This window comes from Penaeus monodon, unplaced genomic scaffold (genome assembly GCF_015228065.2).
Source record: "Penaeus monodon isolate SGIC_2016 unplaced genomic scaffold, NSTDA_Pmon_1 PmonScaffold_49, whole genome shotgun sequence".
Classification (NCBI taxonomy): domain Eukaryota; kingdom Metazoa; phylum Arthropoda; class Malacostraca; order Decapoda; family Penaeidae; genus Penaeus; species Penaeus monodon.
Genome location: NW_023659774.1, coordinates 267,048 through 283,603, shown reverse-complemented (window position 1 = coordinate 283,603; position 16,556 = coordinate 267,048). Strand labels below are relative to the sequence as shown.

At 42.6% G+C, this 16,556-nt stretch overlaps 1 long non-coding RNA gene across 1 annotated transcript in view; it reads left to right on the top strand.

Annotated features, from left to right (window-relative positions):
* Window positions 1–16,556, top strand: part of LOC119571050 — a 53,400-nt gene that overhangs the window by 18,873 nt on the left and 17,971 nt on the right. Inside the window, exon 2 of the long non-coding RNA XR_005228511.1 lies at window positions 15,823–15,828. This is a non-coding gene — a long non-coding RNA (uncharacterized LOC119571050). The remainder of the gene's footprint in view (window positions 1–15,822; window positions 15,829–16,556) is intronic.

Genomic DNA, 16,556 nt, shown 5'->3' with positions numbered 1-16,556 from the left:
CTGACGGACCGGCGTGGGCGGCGGGGTGGGCGGCGGCGGCGAGGGCGGGCGGTGGGCGGTGGGGGGAACGGGGGAGGGGCTTTTTTATAACAGTTCTTTGATATCAAGAAAAATATTTTTTCGCAAAATTTTTGCAGGGGTTATTTTTCATTTGGGAAAAACCGGTTTTCCCTTTGGAGCAGTTTTTGTACAAGGTCCCTTTTTTTCTAATATACAAGATTTTGGGTTTACCCTTTTTAAAATAAAAGCGGATATATAATATAAGAGAGAGAGAGAAAGAAGCCCCTTAAAAATTAAAAATATTTAAATTGTTGACAGGTACGGTTATGAGTGTTTTTTAAATTTTTCAAAACGATTTTACGCAGGGAAAAATGAAAAATATGTAACTTTAAAGGGCCCCTTCCCCCCTCTAGTAAGGTTGCCCTTTCAAAGGCGCCCCCCCCCCCGTTTACCCCCCACCCCCCCTTCCGCCCCCCTCCCCGGCCCCCGGGCCCTCGCCGCCCCGCGTGGGTTTTTATTTCCCCCCGCGCGCGCACCCGCGTAAAAGGATGAGTGCGGCGCGTGGGGGAATATAGAGTCCCTGTCAAAGGCTCCCGGGCCAAAAATTCGGGGAGATATATTCTTGACGACGAAGAAGCGGTGAAAACGTAGGCAGTTTACATGTGAATGTTTATAATGTAACCCCCAAGTAAAAGGGTTTGTAAACCCAAGGTTTGAGCCCCCCGGCACTATGCCAGAAAAAGGGGAAACCACATTGTGGGGAAAGGCCTTTTGTCGGGCCACATTTAGGGGGAAAATTTTGCAGCATTCCCCGACGTAGAAATTGTCTCCCGGGGAAAAGTACGGAGGATTGTGACATAGGACTTATTTTTTTTCCTAAGGGAGTCTAATATTTTAAAAAAAAAAATTAAAGGATGCATAAAAAACTATGCAATAGCTGTATATTTTTTATAAGCCCATTACTCATAAATTTGATGTAATTTTTGGGGGTTTAAAATTTTTTTATTTTTTTCCTTTTTTAAAAAGGGGTTAGAGGGTTTTTACCCAAAAAAAAAATATTTTGATCCCTTTGGGGTAACCCATTTTTTGTCATGTAAGAATAAAAATTCCACTTTTACAAAAGGAAATTTGATAAAAAAAAACTTTGCCCTGTTACCGGGGTATTTCTGCTGCGAAGGGAAAAAAAAATTAATAATTTTTGGGGGAAAGCGGAAGCAAAATTTAAATGAATGAGGGAAATTTTAAAAATTTTGACAAATCATCGCGGGCAAATGTTTTTTACTATTTGATTGTGTTTTGAAAGTCATACGAGTAATCTATTTTTTTAACTACTAAAAAACCCCCCCTTAAAAACGGGTTCTTTTACCCAAATTTTATGTTTTTTTCCCGCAAGGAACCCCAAAAGTTGATAGGCTATAACCCATCCCCAAATTCAAAGTCAATCAATGTCAATACATATTTGTGTTGTGAAAAAATTTATTTATAGCCCCCAATTTATGTTTAACACCATTTTTACACCCTCGCGGTAAATACAGCATCGCGGTTAGTCGAGGGGAGGGGGGAGGAGGAGCAGATTTAGGGGGAAGGGTGGGGCCCCTCGCCAAAAAATTATGGCATGTTGATAGGGAGAACGGGACCTGAGCTAGCGGAACGAGTGGGGGTGAAAAAACCCGATGTGCTACGAAGATCAACAATGAAGCGAGCATTCAAAAACCTTTTAGCTATCTAGAACATGGGGGTTTCCCTTTGGTAAAAAGGATTGAAAGGGTGCGTTTTCCATGGTAGTTTTTTTCTTTTTAAAACTATGCAGTTCTTCACGAAAGGAACGAGAAAAGAAATTCCATGGTGTCGCTCTATTGTTCGCCTCCTTCCTATTTCCGCACGTCCATTAATGGTTTTACTAGGGCGATAAAAGTTTTATCTCGTGACAAGCAGGGGTTTTCCCTGATACCTGTTGTGGTCGCCCTTTAAAGGGATTGGCGGGGAGCTTTGTCAAGTTTAGGAAGGCTTTCTTTAGATAAATAAGACTTTTTTTAAAAGGGATGATAGCAATCCCTATAACTTTTTAACCCCTTACCAATTTTTCCCAAGATAAAAAATTTTCATTTTCAATAAAATATCCCTTCAATTACCCTTGTATTTGAAAAAAAGGGCATTTTTGTTTTCCCCTAAGTTATGAAAAGAATCTTTTCCCCTCCCTTATTATGAGGTAATGGGAATTTTTTCCCCCAAAACAAATTTTTTTTTTAAATTGTCATTTAGAAAAATTTTTTTTATTTTCCGGTTGCGGTTTTTTCCCCTTTTGGGACTGTGATTTTAAACCCCTTTCTCTATAACTTTACCTCCTGCCTGTATTTTGCCGCCATTATACATTTTTACGGGCCAGTAAAAAAAGAATATCAATGTAGACACACAAAAAAAGAAAGCACCTTTATTTTTTAAAATTTTGCAAAAGAACGTTTGTTTTAAAAAAATATAATTTTATAAGTGTTGAAAAACTCGGTTTAAGAAAAAAGAAAAAAAAAAAATGCATCAGTTGGAAAACACAGGTGTCTCCCAAAGTTTCTTCGCATCGGGGTCCCATGATTTTTTTAACCCCCTTGGAAAAAGTACCCCTGGCCCAAAAAACTCTGCTTTAGGCAAATTTGTGGGGTGTCTTTGCCCCAGTATGTAAAACAATATAAAAAGCATTATATCATGAGGGTTTTTTTTAATTTTAAACCTTTTTTTTAATTATTTTATAAAAGTTTTTGGGTTTTGAAAAGAGTCAATTGCTAAAAGGGAAAATGTGTTTAAAAAATTTAAAATTCCAAAGCTTCCCTTTTTTTGTTTTCTTGAAGATAAAATATTTTACATGGGCCCTTTAACATTTTTAGTCCCCTTGAAAAAAAACAAAGGTGGCATAGTAAAAAAAATTATGGGTAAAGGATGTTTTTTTCTTTTGGCATCCCTTGTTATATCAAGTTTTTCAGAAAAGGTGGAAGAGGTCGGGTAGCAAGTTTTATTCGGGTTGTCAAATTAAAGATTTTTTTCCTCTTTGTAAAAGATTTAAAAAAAAAAAATTTTTGTATGTATTACTTAATAAGTGGTGGGGAACCCGCAAACAATATTTGTTACCGTTGCATCGTTTTTTTTCCTATATACTTTGTGCGGGTACTTTTAGAAAATTTCGATTAGGGGGAGTAAATTGCTAAAGAGCTAGCCCCACTTCTGTCCCGTATCATAAATAAAACGGGGGGTTTTTGTATTGTTAGGAAACTTTAGGGAAGGATACGCTGGGGTCTGTAATAGTTTCCCTATGGGTTTAAAAAAAAATTTAAAAATATTTTTCCCAAAGGGTTGCATTGTGTTTGTAAAAACATCGAAAAAATGCGGCGGGAAAAACATTTTGGGAAAATTACTGCATTGTTTTGGGGTTAAATTTAGCAAAAAAAAAATTTGAGTAAAAAACGTGGGACAGGGGGTGACGCTATTTGGGTAGATAATCAGGTTTTTCAGGCCCCGTAAAAAATGGGGGGGAAACCCCGTCTTTGACCTTGGGGTATACCGAAAAAACTATTCAGGCTCTCAAAAAGGGAATCAGACCAGGTTTTTCAGTCTATTGGGAAATTTTAACCTGTTGGGTTTTATAAGTATGAAAACGTCCCAAAGTATGAAATATTTTTTATCGTTTTTACTTTTTAAAACAGAGATTTAAAAATTGTTTTTTGTGTTATGGGGCCCCTTTAGGACGTGTGTTTGTGAAAGCTTGGGGAGTCATAATAAAGGCATATGGGGGGAGGGGGGGGAAGGATGATGGGGGGGGTTTCGTAAAGCGACAAGAATGGGGCTACTTTTGATCGTGTCACTTCATTAGCTATAGGTGTGATCACTCACCTGTAACATTTCATGAAGGGTTGTATTATCCCCATTAAGCGGGATTGGGACTGGGATTGTTTTTTTGTTCCCTTTTTTTTAAACTATTATGGTTTGTAAGGGGGGTATGGAGGAATGTGGGACAGGGGGGTGGGAAAGGGGAAAGGAAGGTTTCACCGGGTTCGGGGGTCAACACCTTAAAATTTGGTCATTCCCTGGACTGACTTCTTCCGTCCTGCGGTTGGGTTTTTTTCCCTTGTGCAGTTTTGTTATTGTTTAGGGAGGGGTGATCACCGCCGTAACACGGCCATTTGTCGAGCAGTTACAAGTTCAAACAATTAGTTTAAATATGGGCAAGTGTTTCTAGTTGGTAGATAATTAGGTGTTCGGGGTTAAATACAAAGGGGGAAAACCCGTCTTTGGGGGAAACCTTTGGTTTTTGAAATAAAAAACCAGCGTCTTTTAAAATCTAGTAGGTAAAAAAACCTTTGTTTTTAAAGTATGAAACGTGCAAAAGTAGGAAAATTTGGGTTTTTTTGCTTTTACATTTACAGAGAAATTTTAAGCCGGGGTTTTTGGTTTTTATCGCCCTTGGGCCGTATGTTTGTGTAAGTTTGAGAGTATAAAAAAAGTACAAACAAGAATTCATGACCCTTTTCAAAAAACTATATTTTTTTTATCCTTTCCAACCCACCCCCCCAAAAATATCAGTAGTTCCCCGCAGGGAAAAATATTGCCCCCCAATGGTTTTTTAAAAAGGGCCCTGTTGGGCGTTTGGTAGTTAAAACTGTGGGGGAAAAAATACCCAGGAAGAAAAAAACATTTTCAAGGGAAAAAAAAACCCCACAACAATACAAATAATAAATCATCGCCCCCTGGGAGATATCCCCCGCAATGAAGAAAAGGGGTTAAGTTCCGTAATCCACTGGGGGAAAGCCCGTAAATTTAAAAGGGGGGGAATCCCCGATCGAGCCAAAAGACTTATCTTCCAGACAGCTCTAATTATCGCACAAATTTGGGGTTCCTGACACTTTGCCCAAATCAAACATCCGGAGTGCCCCCCGGTGAAGATGATCTACCCAAAATTTTTCTTTCTTTCACAAATTAGTTAAAAATTTCGTTAGCAAACACAGAAAAAAAACCAGTGATATTTCTTTAGAAAAAAACAGAATATGATTTGGAGGGGAAGAGGAGGGGTTTGGTGGTGACATTAAAAGACAATTGGCAACACGGGGTTCTTCTCCTTCCCCCTCGTTACACCATATACGGGATTGACGAAAATATGTGTGTGGGGAAATAGAAAAAAAAAAAGTATATATGTACACCGCGTTTATAATTTTTTTTCAGTTAATGATTTTACCCTTGTCGCGGCGAGGGAGGGAAACGGAATTATTGGTCATAGCAGACCTTTTGTGGGGACCGACCTGATGGGGGTGGGGGGGGGGGGGAGGACGCCAGGGTTTTTGGGATTATGACGTTTTTTTCTTTGGGGAAGGGGTGGTCACTGTTTTGTAAAAGGGGGTCAATTTCGTCCGGGTTACAAGTTCAAACACGATGAATATTAGGGGGCGGGTGTGGGGGGGGGGGGGGTTAAAGGGAGGGAGGTGGGTAAATAAATTTGACACCTGGTATTGGGTTGGATTTGATTGCACCCTTAAAATTAGGAGGGGTGATCACTCGCACCAGTGAAGGGTGTTTTATTCTTTAATTTGGGAAAGGGGTGTTTGGGGTTTGTTTGCTTTTTTTTTTAATATTATTGTTTTTTGGGTTTAGGGGGAATGGGGGCAGGGGCGGTGGGGGAAAGGGAAAGGAAAGGGTTTGGGTTTTGGGGGAGGAGGGGGGGAGGGGGGAGAGGAAACCCCTTTTAGGGGGGTGTTTTAGACTTTCATTAGAGGGCCCTTTATGGTTTATGTTTAAATTTTTAGGAGGGATGATCATTGTCTGAAAACGGGGGGTCAATTCTCGATCCGGGTACAAATTAAACATGATGAAATTGCGGGGGTGGGGGGGTGGGGGGGAGGAAGAGGGTGGGGGTTTTTGGGGGGTAAACGGGACCCCCGGCTTTGGGGGTTGGATTATGTTTGTCTCATTAAATTAGGAGGGGTTGGTCACGGTTTTTAGACATCATTAGAGGGACTTTTAGGGGATTAGTTTTGGGGAGGGATGATCATGCGTAAAAAAAGGGGTCAATTCTGGGATCCGGGTACAAGTTTAAACATAAATGAATTTTGGCGGGGGGGGGTTGGGAGGGTTTTGGAAGAGGGGGGTGGTGGGGGGTTTCAACTGGGGACACCGGGCCCAATTTTTGGGGGAAATTATGATTTTTTCCTTTAAATTAGGGGGGGTTTTGGCCCATCGTCTTTTAACAGGGGCAATTCCCCGATCCAGTACAATTTAAAACCCGATGAATTTTGGGGGGGGGCGGGGGTGGAGGGGGAAAAGGGTATCTGGGGACACCGGCTTTGGGTTGGTTATGATTGCCTCTTTTTCTTTAGGAGGGGTGTCACTCGTGTGTGTAACTGGGTTAATTTTTGAACGGTAAAAGTATAAATATTGCGGTCCCGGGGGTGGGAGGGTATTTTGGAAGGGGGGGTTTGGTGGGGGAGGGGAAGAGGGTGGGGGGGGGATCATTTTGTGGTACCGGGCCCATAGGGTTTTCAGAGAAAAGGGGGAAAGGGAGTCCCCCAGGTGTGTGCTAAAAATTTTGGTTTTACGGTCATTGATAAGTTTTGGTTTTACGGTCTTTGATTGCTTTAAACCCTTTTCCCGCGGTCATTAACCTGGGTGATGCCTAAGGTGGGGCCCGTTCTTTTCCAGTCGCCTGTATTGGAGAGGAGAGGAGGGACCGACCCTTGGGTTTGGGTTTTAATGATTTCCATTTTCCGTTTCTTTGTTAGAAAAATAAACTTAATTTGCCAAATTTCTGCTATGTTTGCGCCATAAACGACCAAAAGGTTTAGTCGGGTTTGTGCAGGGCAAACACATAAATGTTTAATGTTTCCCGGGTTAGGGTTTAATTTGAAAAACTTTTAATCCCCTTTGAAGTTAGGGTTTAGGTTCCCCTTTAAATCGTTTTGGGGGTTTCCGGTTTTCATTAACCTTATTTCCTGTTACACCCTCATGTAGGGTACGTGAGTGGAGCGTTCTGCCCCTTTAAAGGGCACCCCTCCCTATAAAAAATTATATATATTTTTAAAATATTTACACACACCAATTGTTTTGTGTTTTAATTAGTACCTATTTTAGGGGAGAGAGGCCACAGAGAGGAAACCCCACAAAAAAGGGACACTTTAGTCAGAAAAAAAGAAAAGAGAGAGAGAAAAGAGAAACATTGAGGAAAAAAAAACCCAAAACGAGGGGGAAAAACATAAAATATTTACACTTAATAGCCCAATACAATAAGGCAAAAAAATTTGAATGATAAAAGAGTAAAAACAGAATTTGGAATAAGACAAAAAAAAACCCCTTTTTTTTTTATAATAAAATCCTGAACAGAAAGGGAAAATTAAGCACTGCTCATTTTGGTCATTTGGGCCGAAAAAAGCCTTGAAAAAGAGTCTCATTTCCTATTTTTAAAAAACAACCCCCCACGAAAAATTTAGCTTGACGGGGAAACCCCTTTTCCGGCTTCCTCGGGATTTGTCAGCGAGGCAGACCCCCTAAAAAAAACCCCCCCTCTTGTTTGCCCTTTTTGCTCCCCGGGGTCACTTGTGGGACGGGGAAAGGGGACTTTTTTTGAATGAATGAGACAAATCTCAAAACGTGAAAATGTTTTTAATTAAAGCGGATATATAAAATAAAAAAATTTTTAAAAAATCATGGGGAAATTAGAAAATTTATTAAAAATTAAGGGGCTCGTAAAAAAACCCCCATGAAAAAAAAGGGAAAAAGACGAGAAAACATAAAATACTTTAGATACGAGATAAAAAAATAATAAAAATTAATAAAAAAAAAAAAAAGAAAAAATCTTTTCAAAGGTTTTTAATTTAATCAGTGGCCCTCAGTGATCGACAAAATATTTTATAATATATAAAAATATATATAATATATATATATATATAATTTTATGTATATATAAAATAAGGTAAAATTATAAAATTTTATACAAAATTATATATATATATATATATATTTTAAAAATTATATATATTTTTCAAAATGAAAAAAATTATGTCTTTGGACTTTAAAAATCTTTGGGGAGAAATTTTCAAAAAAACAATATAAAAAAAAAATAATTTTTTTGGAAAAATCCCAAATTTTTGGGCAGGGTCATCGTAGGCGTGGGGGGGACCCCCTCACTTGCGAGAAAAACAGGGTTTTTGGGGGCCTGCGGGTGATTTTTCCCCGGCCGGGAGGCCCGTTTTCACTTTGCAAAAAAGGGGTTTGCAGGGGGGAAGGGCTACGATGCAAAAAAAGCCCCCCCTCCACAAACCCCCAAATGCAAATACAAGGCCCAAAGGGTGCCACGCACGGGCACCACCGGGGAAAGTTGCCACCTTACTTAAACTTTTTTATTTCCTTTATCCGTGCCTGTGGGGGGCCGGGAAGGTGAGCGGAGTTTTTTAAATTACTTTTATTGCCCCCCGGGATTTGATTGACTTTAGGATAAACGGGGGTCGACCCTAAAAGAGGGGGGGGGAGGGAGATGGTGGAGGTGGGGTTTGGGGAAAAGGAAAGGAGAGAGAGCAAGAAAAGAGAGGAGAGATCAAAATCCCAATGGTTTTTAAAACAGTTTTTTTTTTTTAAATTATGGTGAAAAATTTATTCTAAAACCTTAATTTTTCTGATATAAAAAAATTGCGTACTTTTTTTAAAAATAGCCAAAGGGGCGGGAAAGGGTAGAGAGAGAGAGAGGGTGGGAGAGAAAAGGGGGGAGGGGGGAAAGGGAAAAAGAGAAAGATAGGTAAAAAGGAAGTAAAAAAGGACAAAGGGGTAAATTTAAAAGGGAAAAGAATAAAGGGGAGAAAGAGAGCAAGGAAAGGGGGGAGAGGAAGGGGGGGAAAGGGAGGGGGGAAGAAGGGTGGGAAAAGGGGAAAAAAAAAAGAAAAAAATTTAGGAGGGAGAGGAGAGGGGTGGGGAAAGGGGAAAAGAAAAAAGGGGAAAGAAAAAAAAGAAAGTGAAAAAAGAGAAATGGAAAAAGGGAAAAGAGAAAAGAGAGAGAGAAAAGAATAAGGGGACATGGGGGGAAAAAAAACAAAAGAGAGACAGGTGGAGGGGGGATAAGAAAGAAAGAAAAAAGATTGGGAAAGGGGACCGAGGGGGGGGGGTTTAAATTTGGGGGAAAGGGAGAGAGACAGGAGGGAGGGGGGGAGAGGGGGGAGGGAGGGAGAGGGAGGAAGGGGGAGAGGAGAGAGAGAGAAAAAAAAAACAACGGGTCGACAAAGAGAGAGAAGAGAAAAAAAAGTTCGAAAAAAAGGAAGAGGCAAACGGGAACAACCAAACAGAGCAAGACGCGGAACGAGAGAGAGAGAGAGAGAGACCGAGAGAGAGGAGAGAGGAGAGAGAGAGAAAAGGAGGGGAAGAGAGAGGGCGGACCGACACAAAGACACAAAACCACCACAAACAAACACACACACCAAACACCACACCACCCAAACACACAAAAAACCCCCAAACACGGGAAAGAGGGGAGAGGAAAAGGGGAGAGGGAGAGAGAGAAGAGTGAGGTTGACGTTAAGTGGGGTGGGGGAAAGTGAAGTGGTAAAGTGAGTGGTGAAAAGGAGAGAGGAGAGGGACGGGAGAGAGAAAGAAAGAGAGAGAAAAAGCGAAAAGAGAGAGGGGGAGGAGAGAGACCCGAAAACGAGGAGAGAAGAGAGAGACAGGAGGAGGGAAAAGAGAGAGAAGGAGAAAAGAGAGAGGGAGTGAGAGAGAGAGAAGGCCCCGGTGGAGAAAAAGGAGAGACGGGGAGGAGAGAGAGAGAAGGAAACAACGGACGAGAAGAGAGAAAAGAGGGGGGGGGAAAAGAAAACCCCAAGGGGTCGACAAAAGAGAAAGAGAGATAGAAATAACGGATTGAGAAAGAGAAAAGAGGGGGGGGGGGAAAAAACAACGGGTGGGACAAAGAGAGAAAGAAAAAGAGAGAGAGAAAGAGGAGAGAGAGAGGGACGGGACAGAAAAAGGGAGAGAAAAAGGGAATTGAGGACCAGAGAGCAAAGAGAGAAAAAATAGACAAACATAAAAAAGAGATGAGAGAGAGGGGGGGGGGGGAGAGAAAAAAGGGGGCGACAAAAGGGGAGAGAGAAAAAAACGAGTCGACAGGAAAGAGAGAGAGAGAGAGACAACGGGCGACAGAGAAGAAGAAAAGGGGAAAAGAGAAAAGAGAGAGAGAGAGAGAGAGAGGGGAGAGAGAGAGAGAGAGAGAGGAGAGAGAGGAGAGATAAGGGGTCGTGGGGTTGAAAAAGGATATTCCACGTCGACGGGAAAAAAACCTACTATATTTAACCGGTTCCAAAGGGAAAATACTTTGACCCACACACAAACAAGTAAAAATTTAGTAAACCCAATAGAATCTTTGGGGGTTTGTCACAGGTTTTTGGGTTTCTCGTGAAAATTGTCTTTTGGCGGGAAGTATTCGACCCCACCCAAATTTGGCAAAAAATACCCGAGTTTTGCCACTTTATCTCGCCCTTTTTCCCAACAAAGCTTTTCCCACACTATAAAAGGAGGGAAATTGAGACTTGGGGGAAATGCAATGTTTGGAAAAGGAAGGGGCAAATATCAGTTTCACTGGGGGGAAAAATCAAATATACTTCATTCTTTCTTTAAAACCAGGCTTTAAGAGAAAAGGCTTTTCGAAAAGTTTATGGGGGGAAAAAATTTAAAGGGGGCCTTTACAGGATTGTTTACAGAAATTTGCCCACGAGTACAAGAATGTCCCCTTTATTGATTCATTTATCATGGAAAAGAGGGGGTTTTTTTAATTTGGTTATATTATGTAGGATGTTTTAAAATTCTCTTTTCCAATTTCTGTATAGATACAACCCCTTTAATTTCTTTAAAAAACCCCCCCCCCCTCCCCAAAAAATTTTAAAATAAAAAAATTTGACAAAAAACATCCAAAAAGGAGTGCTTTAGAGTGTAAAAAAAAAATGGAAGGGTTAGGGGTTTCAGGGGAAACATATTTTAAATATCAAAGCCAATTTAATGTTTTCACTTTTTGGGAAACCTAACATATTTTGATAAAATTGGGAAAGGGGGAGAGAGGGGAAGGGAGAGGGGGGGAAAAAAAGGGAAAAAACCAAAATGGGAAGAGAAAAGAAGGAGAGAAGAGAGGGGAAGACCCCCACCCCTACACAGAAAAGCCAGACAGCATAGAGATACACAAAAGCAGGGGTGAGAAACCCCAAGAAAAAAAAGAAGAGGGGAAAAGACAAAGAGTTTGGGCCCAGAGAGCAACGGAGAGACAAAAAAAGACAAACATACAAAGAAAAGAGAGAGTCACAAAAAACAGACAGCCGGGACATACAGACAAAAAGAGCCAAAACAACCCATTTCAGAGACGGACAGAAGAAAGGAGGGAGAGGGGGGGGGGGTTATGATTTTGGGGGAAACAAAAAATATCAAAGCCCCTTGTAACAAGTCTTATTTTTCGAAAAAAAAAAGGGTAAATGATTATATATATATTTTTAAATATATATATATATAAAATTATATTATATATATATATATATATAAATAGTTTTGGAAAAATATATATTTTATAAAATTTAATATATATATATAAATAATATATACATAAAAAGGGAAGATAGATAGATAGAGACCCCTTTCCCCCCCAAAAGATTCCACCCATTTGGTAAGTGAACTGTCAGATTTGCGGGGGTACTCTTATGGGGATTTAAAAATAACCTTTTGAAGGGGCTTTTTCCATTTTGCCTTTCTTTGCCTCTGCGAGTAGCCTCATACTTTCCCAAAAAACAGGTTCAAACCCCGCATTTAAAGGGAAAAGGGGGGAGTAGCCCCTATTGGGGGCAATGATGTTTGGGGGGCCCCGTGAGTCAACTCACCCAAAATTGTTCCTTCTCTCTTTCTCTCTCTCTCTCATTTTTCTTTCCCCCTCCTCCCCCCCTCTCTCTTTTCCCCTCTCTCCCTCCCCTCTCGGGGCGCCCCTACCTCATTTCCCCCCACCCCTCTCTCTTTCCTTCTCTCCTTTTTTATATATTTCTTTTTTCCCACCTTTTTCTCCCCCATCCTTTTCTATCCCTTTCTCTCTTTATTTTTTTGTTTTATATGTCTGTCTGTCTCCTTTCCTCTTTCTTTCCTTTTCCTTCTCTTTTTTGTTTATCCCTCTCTTTTTTCCCATTTTTTTTATCTCCCCATCTTTTTATTTAACCCCTTCCCCTCGGGGGCCTCTTCCACCTTTCCCCCCCCCCCCAAATCCCGGCCCCTAGCCCCCCCCCCCTCACTCCCCTCTCTCTGTACTCCCTCCCTCCCTCTCCCTCTTCCTTTCCCTCCCTTCTCTCCCTTTCACCTCTCTTGGGTCTTTCCCAAGTTTATTTTCCCACTCCGCTCTCTTTCTTGGGTTTTCTCCAATTGGGTTTAACCTCCCCTCCCCCCCCCCCCTCTCTCCCCCTCTCCCCTCTCTCTCTCTCTTTCTCCCCTCTCTCTCTCTCTCCTTTTCCTTCTCTCATTTTCTTTTTCTTCTGTTTCACTCTCTATTTTCTTTTTTTTTGTCCACTAAAGGATGGACAGAAAAGAGAGAGAAGGGGGGCAAGAGGGAGGGAGGAGGGGGGAAGAGAGGGAGAGAGAGAGAGAGGAAAAGGACCCCCCGGAAAAAGAGAGAGAGAGAGAGAGGAAGAGAGGACAAGAGTTAAGGAGGGAAAAAGAAAGGGGATGAAGGGGCAGGAGGGGGGAGGGGGGGAAAAAAGAAAAGGGGAGAGATTGTGTTCGTGAAGAAAAAAGAGGGGGAGAAGTAAAATTTTGTTTGAGAAAGTTGGGGAAAAAGAGAAGGGAGGGAAAAGGGGGGGGGGTTTTGAAAGAGAGAGTGAGGGGTCAAGAGGGAAAGGGGAGAAAAGAAATTTAGAGATTTGGGGGAGAGACAAAAGGAAGAGAATGGAAGAGAAAGGGGGACAGGGAAAAGGGGGACAGGGGAAGGAGGAGATAGAAGTGAGAGAGGGAAAAAAATAGATAGTGGAGAAAGAAGTAAAGGGGGCATAAATAGAGATAAAAAGGGGGGGGAAAGGGGGAAGGAGAGAGTTTTTGAGAGACAAGGAGAGAGAGGGAGAAAAAAAAAAGAGAATTGGGAAGGAAAGGGGGATGAACCCAAAAGCAGAGAAAAGAAAAAGAGGAGAGAGAAAAAAAAAATAGAAAAAAAAAAAGGAGAGTGGGGGAAGGGTTGGGGGGGGGTTTTTAGAGAAAAGAGAGAGCGCGGAAAAGGGGGGGAAAAAGAAGAGAAGAAAGAGAATGGAAAAGGGGCAAGAAGAGACTGGTGTTGAGAGAGAGAGCGGGGGGTGGGGGGAAGAGGAAGAGAGAGAAAATAGGAGGGAAGAGGAATAGGACAAAGAAAGAGAATTGGGGAATTAGGGGAAGGGGGGGAAGGGTAGGAAAATTTGGAAGAAAATAACAAAGTTAGATGGAAAAGAGAAAGAGAGAGAGAGAGAGAGGTTATTCCAAAGGAAAAATTTAAAATTTGGGGGGCAAAGGGACAAGAAAAAAAGTATTAAAAAAAGGAAGAAAAAAACAAGGTCCATTTGGGACTTGAGAAAGGGAGGAAAATTTTTTTTAAAAGATTTCAAAAGAATTTAAAAAGGGGGGAAAATGGGGCCCGGAAACAAAATTCCTTTTTTTTAGGAAAAGGTAAAGGAAAAAATAAAAATAAAAACAAGCAAATTTTTAAAAATAAAGGGGTAAAAATAAAAAATATTTTTATTAAAAATTTTTGGGGTGTCTTTAAAAACAAGGGGGTAGGAAAGGGGAAACAATTTTAATAAAATAAAAATAAAAAAAAAGGTAAAAAAAAAGGGGAAAAGGTAATCGAAAAGGAACAAAAAATAAAAAAAAACTTTTTTTAATTTTAAAAAAACAAGGGAAGTTAAAACTAATTTCTAAAAAAATTGGGGGGGGCGGGTTTGGGAAAAAAGCAAACTAAACATTTAGAAAAAAGCAATAAAGGGGAAAAAAAGTTTAAAATTACAAGGGAAAAAGAAAGGTTTAAAAAAAGAAAAGTTTTGGTTTTAAAAAGTTAAATTAAAAACAAAAAATTTCTCATGGTTTCCCCTTATTATATTTTTAAACCTTTTTTCCAAGGAGAAAAACCAGGAGTTTCCCTTAACCCCCCCTTTTCAGAAGGTTTGGTTTTCCCCCTTTAAAAAAAATTTAAAAAAATAGAAATAGGGGCAAAAAAATTCTTTTAACAAAAGGAAAAATTTTTTTTAAATCAGTTTTTTAAAAAACCCAAAAATTTTTTATTCCCCGGGGTTTTTTTTCTATTTTCTTTGGGGGGTTTTTCCCCCCGGGGGGGGGCCCGGTATATTGGGGTTTTTTTCCCCGATTTCCTCCCCAAAACCCTCTCAGGTACCTTTTTAAATTTTTTTTCACCTTTTTTCCCCCCCTTTTTTGTGGCCCCAATTGGCCCGCTCCCACACCCCACGAAAGAGGGGGAAAAAAAGGGAAATTTTTAAGGAAGGGGAGTTCCGGATCGGGGGGGGGAAAAGGGGGGGGGAAAGAAAAAGGAGGCCCCCCGGGAAAAAAAAGGGGAAAAGAGAGGCGGGGGTAAGTTTAAAAAGGTTTTTCCCCTTTTTTAAAAAACTAAAAGAAACCCTTTCCCTTTTAAAAAAATTAAAAAAAACCCACTTGTCCCTAAATTTTTTAAAAAACCTTTTTTTTTATTGGGCAGCGTAAAAAGAGGTTCCTTTTATTGGGATGGCTGGCCTTTTTTCCGTGGTTGGCCGGTTTTTTCTCGGTTTGCACCTTAGGTTACGGCCCCTGGCACACAACCTAGAAAAATTCCCCGGGAACGGCCCCACAAAAAAGCCAACCAAATTTTGGGCTCCCCGAGGACCTCTCGGATTGGGGGCCCCTTCCCACAAAAAGTTTTAAAGCTTTACCAGCGGCCCTTTTCCCTCCAAAAAAATTAGCCCCAAAACTTTTAATTTAAACCCAAATTTTCCCCTTTGCCGGGCCAACAACTTTTTCCCAGCGCACACGCGGGCCCAATTTTTCCGCCCAAATTCAAGGCCCGCCCCGGTTTTGGAAATCGGCCTCCCTTGGGAAAGGGCCCCTCTTTTTTTCTCCACGCCATTTTTTTAAAAAATTCTTTTTTTTTTTTTTTTTTAAAAAAAAAAAAAAGGGGTTTTTGACCAAAACCGGATTCTAAGGGCCCTGTCCCCCGGGGGCCCCCAAAGGGGCCCCGGGTCCCCCCCCTCAGCCCCGAACCTACCTTTTTGGCCAAAAACCAGGCCCCGACCACTTTGGGAAGGCCAAAAGGGGCCCCCATCTTCCCCCCCCCCCCGTTTTCCCTCCCCCCACCAGGGGGTTTTCCCCCCCTTTTTTTTCCCCAAGGTTTTGACCAAAGCCCCTTAAAATCCCCCCCCCGGGGGTTCAAAAAAAAAAATTTTTTGTCAAGGCCCAAAAAAAAAAACCAAGTTGCCCCAGCCAAAAATTTCCCCCGGGGGCCCTCCCTGGGGCCAAGGGGGGGCCGGGGGGCCCTTTGGCCCCATGGGCCCCGCCCACGCCCAATTCCAAAACCTTTCCCCCTGGCACCCGTTTGGAGGGGTGCCCCCCACCCCAATGCCCCCCCGGGGAAAACCCCGGGGCAACCAGTTTTCCCCCTGGTTTTTTGGGGCCGGGGGAAGTGATCCCCCCAGGGGGGCGAAATTTAATTCCAAAACCCCCCACCATAGGTTTTCCCAAGCCCCAGTTTTCCCACTTTCCCCGGCGGGTATGGGGGCCCCCCCATGGCCTCCACCTTGCATTCCAAACAAGCTTACCCCCAAAAGGTTTCGGGGCCCGGGGAAACCCGGGGGAAAGGGAAAGGTTTTTGGGTTTCGGGCCCCTTTCCCCCAAGGCCCCTTGGCCCGCGGGTTTCCCGGGGTACCCACTTCCCAACCCCCCCTTTAAAGGGGACCCCCCTGACTCCCGGGGGTGGGTTGGGAACCCCCCAAAAACTTTGCCCCAGGGGTCCTTTGGGGCCCCCGGCAACCCCGGGCCCCCGGGAAGGGCCCCTTTTACCGGAATCCCCCCGGCCAAGGTTGAAACCCGAGGGACGTGGGCACCCCCCCCTTTGAACCGGCCCCTAAAGGTTCCCTTTTGCCCCCTTTCCCTCCCACCACCAAGCCCCAACCCCAAGGGGGGCCCGGAAAAGTGGCCTTCCCCCCGGGGGTTTTGGTTACCCTTCCCTTCCCCCAAATTTGTTACCCTTTTCCCCCCACCTTTAGCCCTTCCGGGGCCCCGGAAAGGTCAAACCCCGGGGAAAGGGCCCCCCGAAGGAAAAGGGCCCCCCCCGAACCCAAAAGGGGACCTTCCCCCAGCCCCACCTTGGGGGGGTCCCCTAGGGGAATTGCCCGGTGACCTATTTTCTTGAGTTTGATTTGAAGCTGCTTGGGTTTGCAAAGCGGTTTAAAAAAAGAAAACGGGGGGGCCAGGAAACCCCGATCATCCCCTTCCCCAGCCCCAGGATTTCGGGCCCCTTACCAAGGGGCCTCCCACATTTCCCGCGCCCTGGGACAGTTTTCTCGCCACGCTCAGAGTTCCCCTTTTTCAAG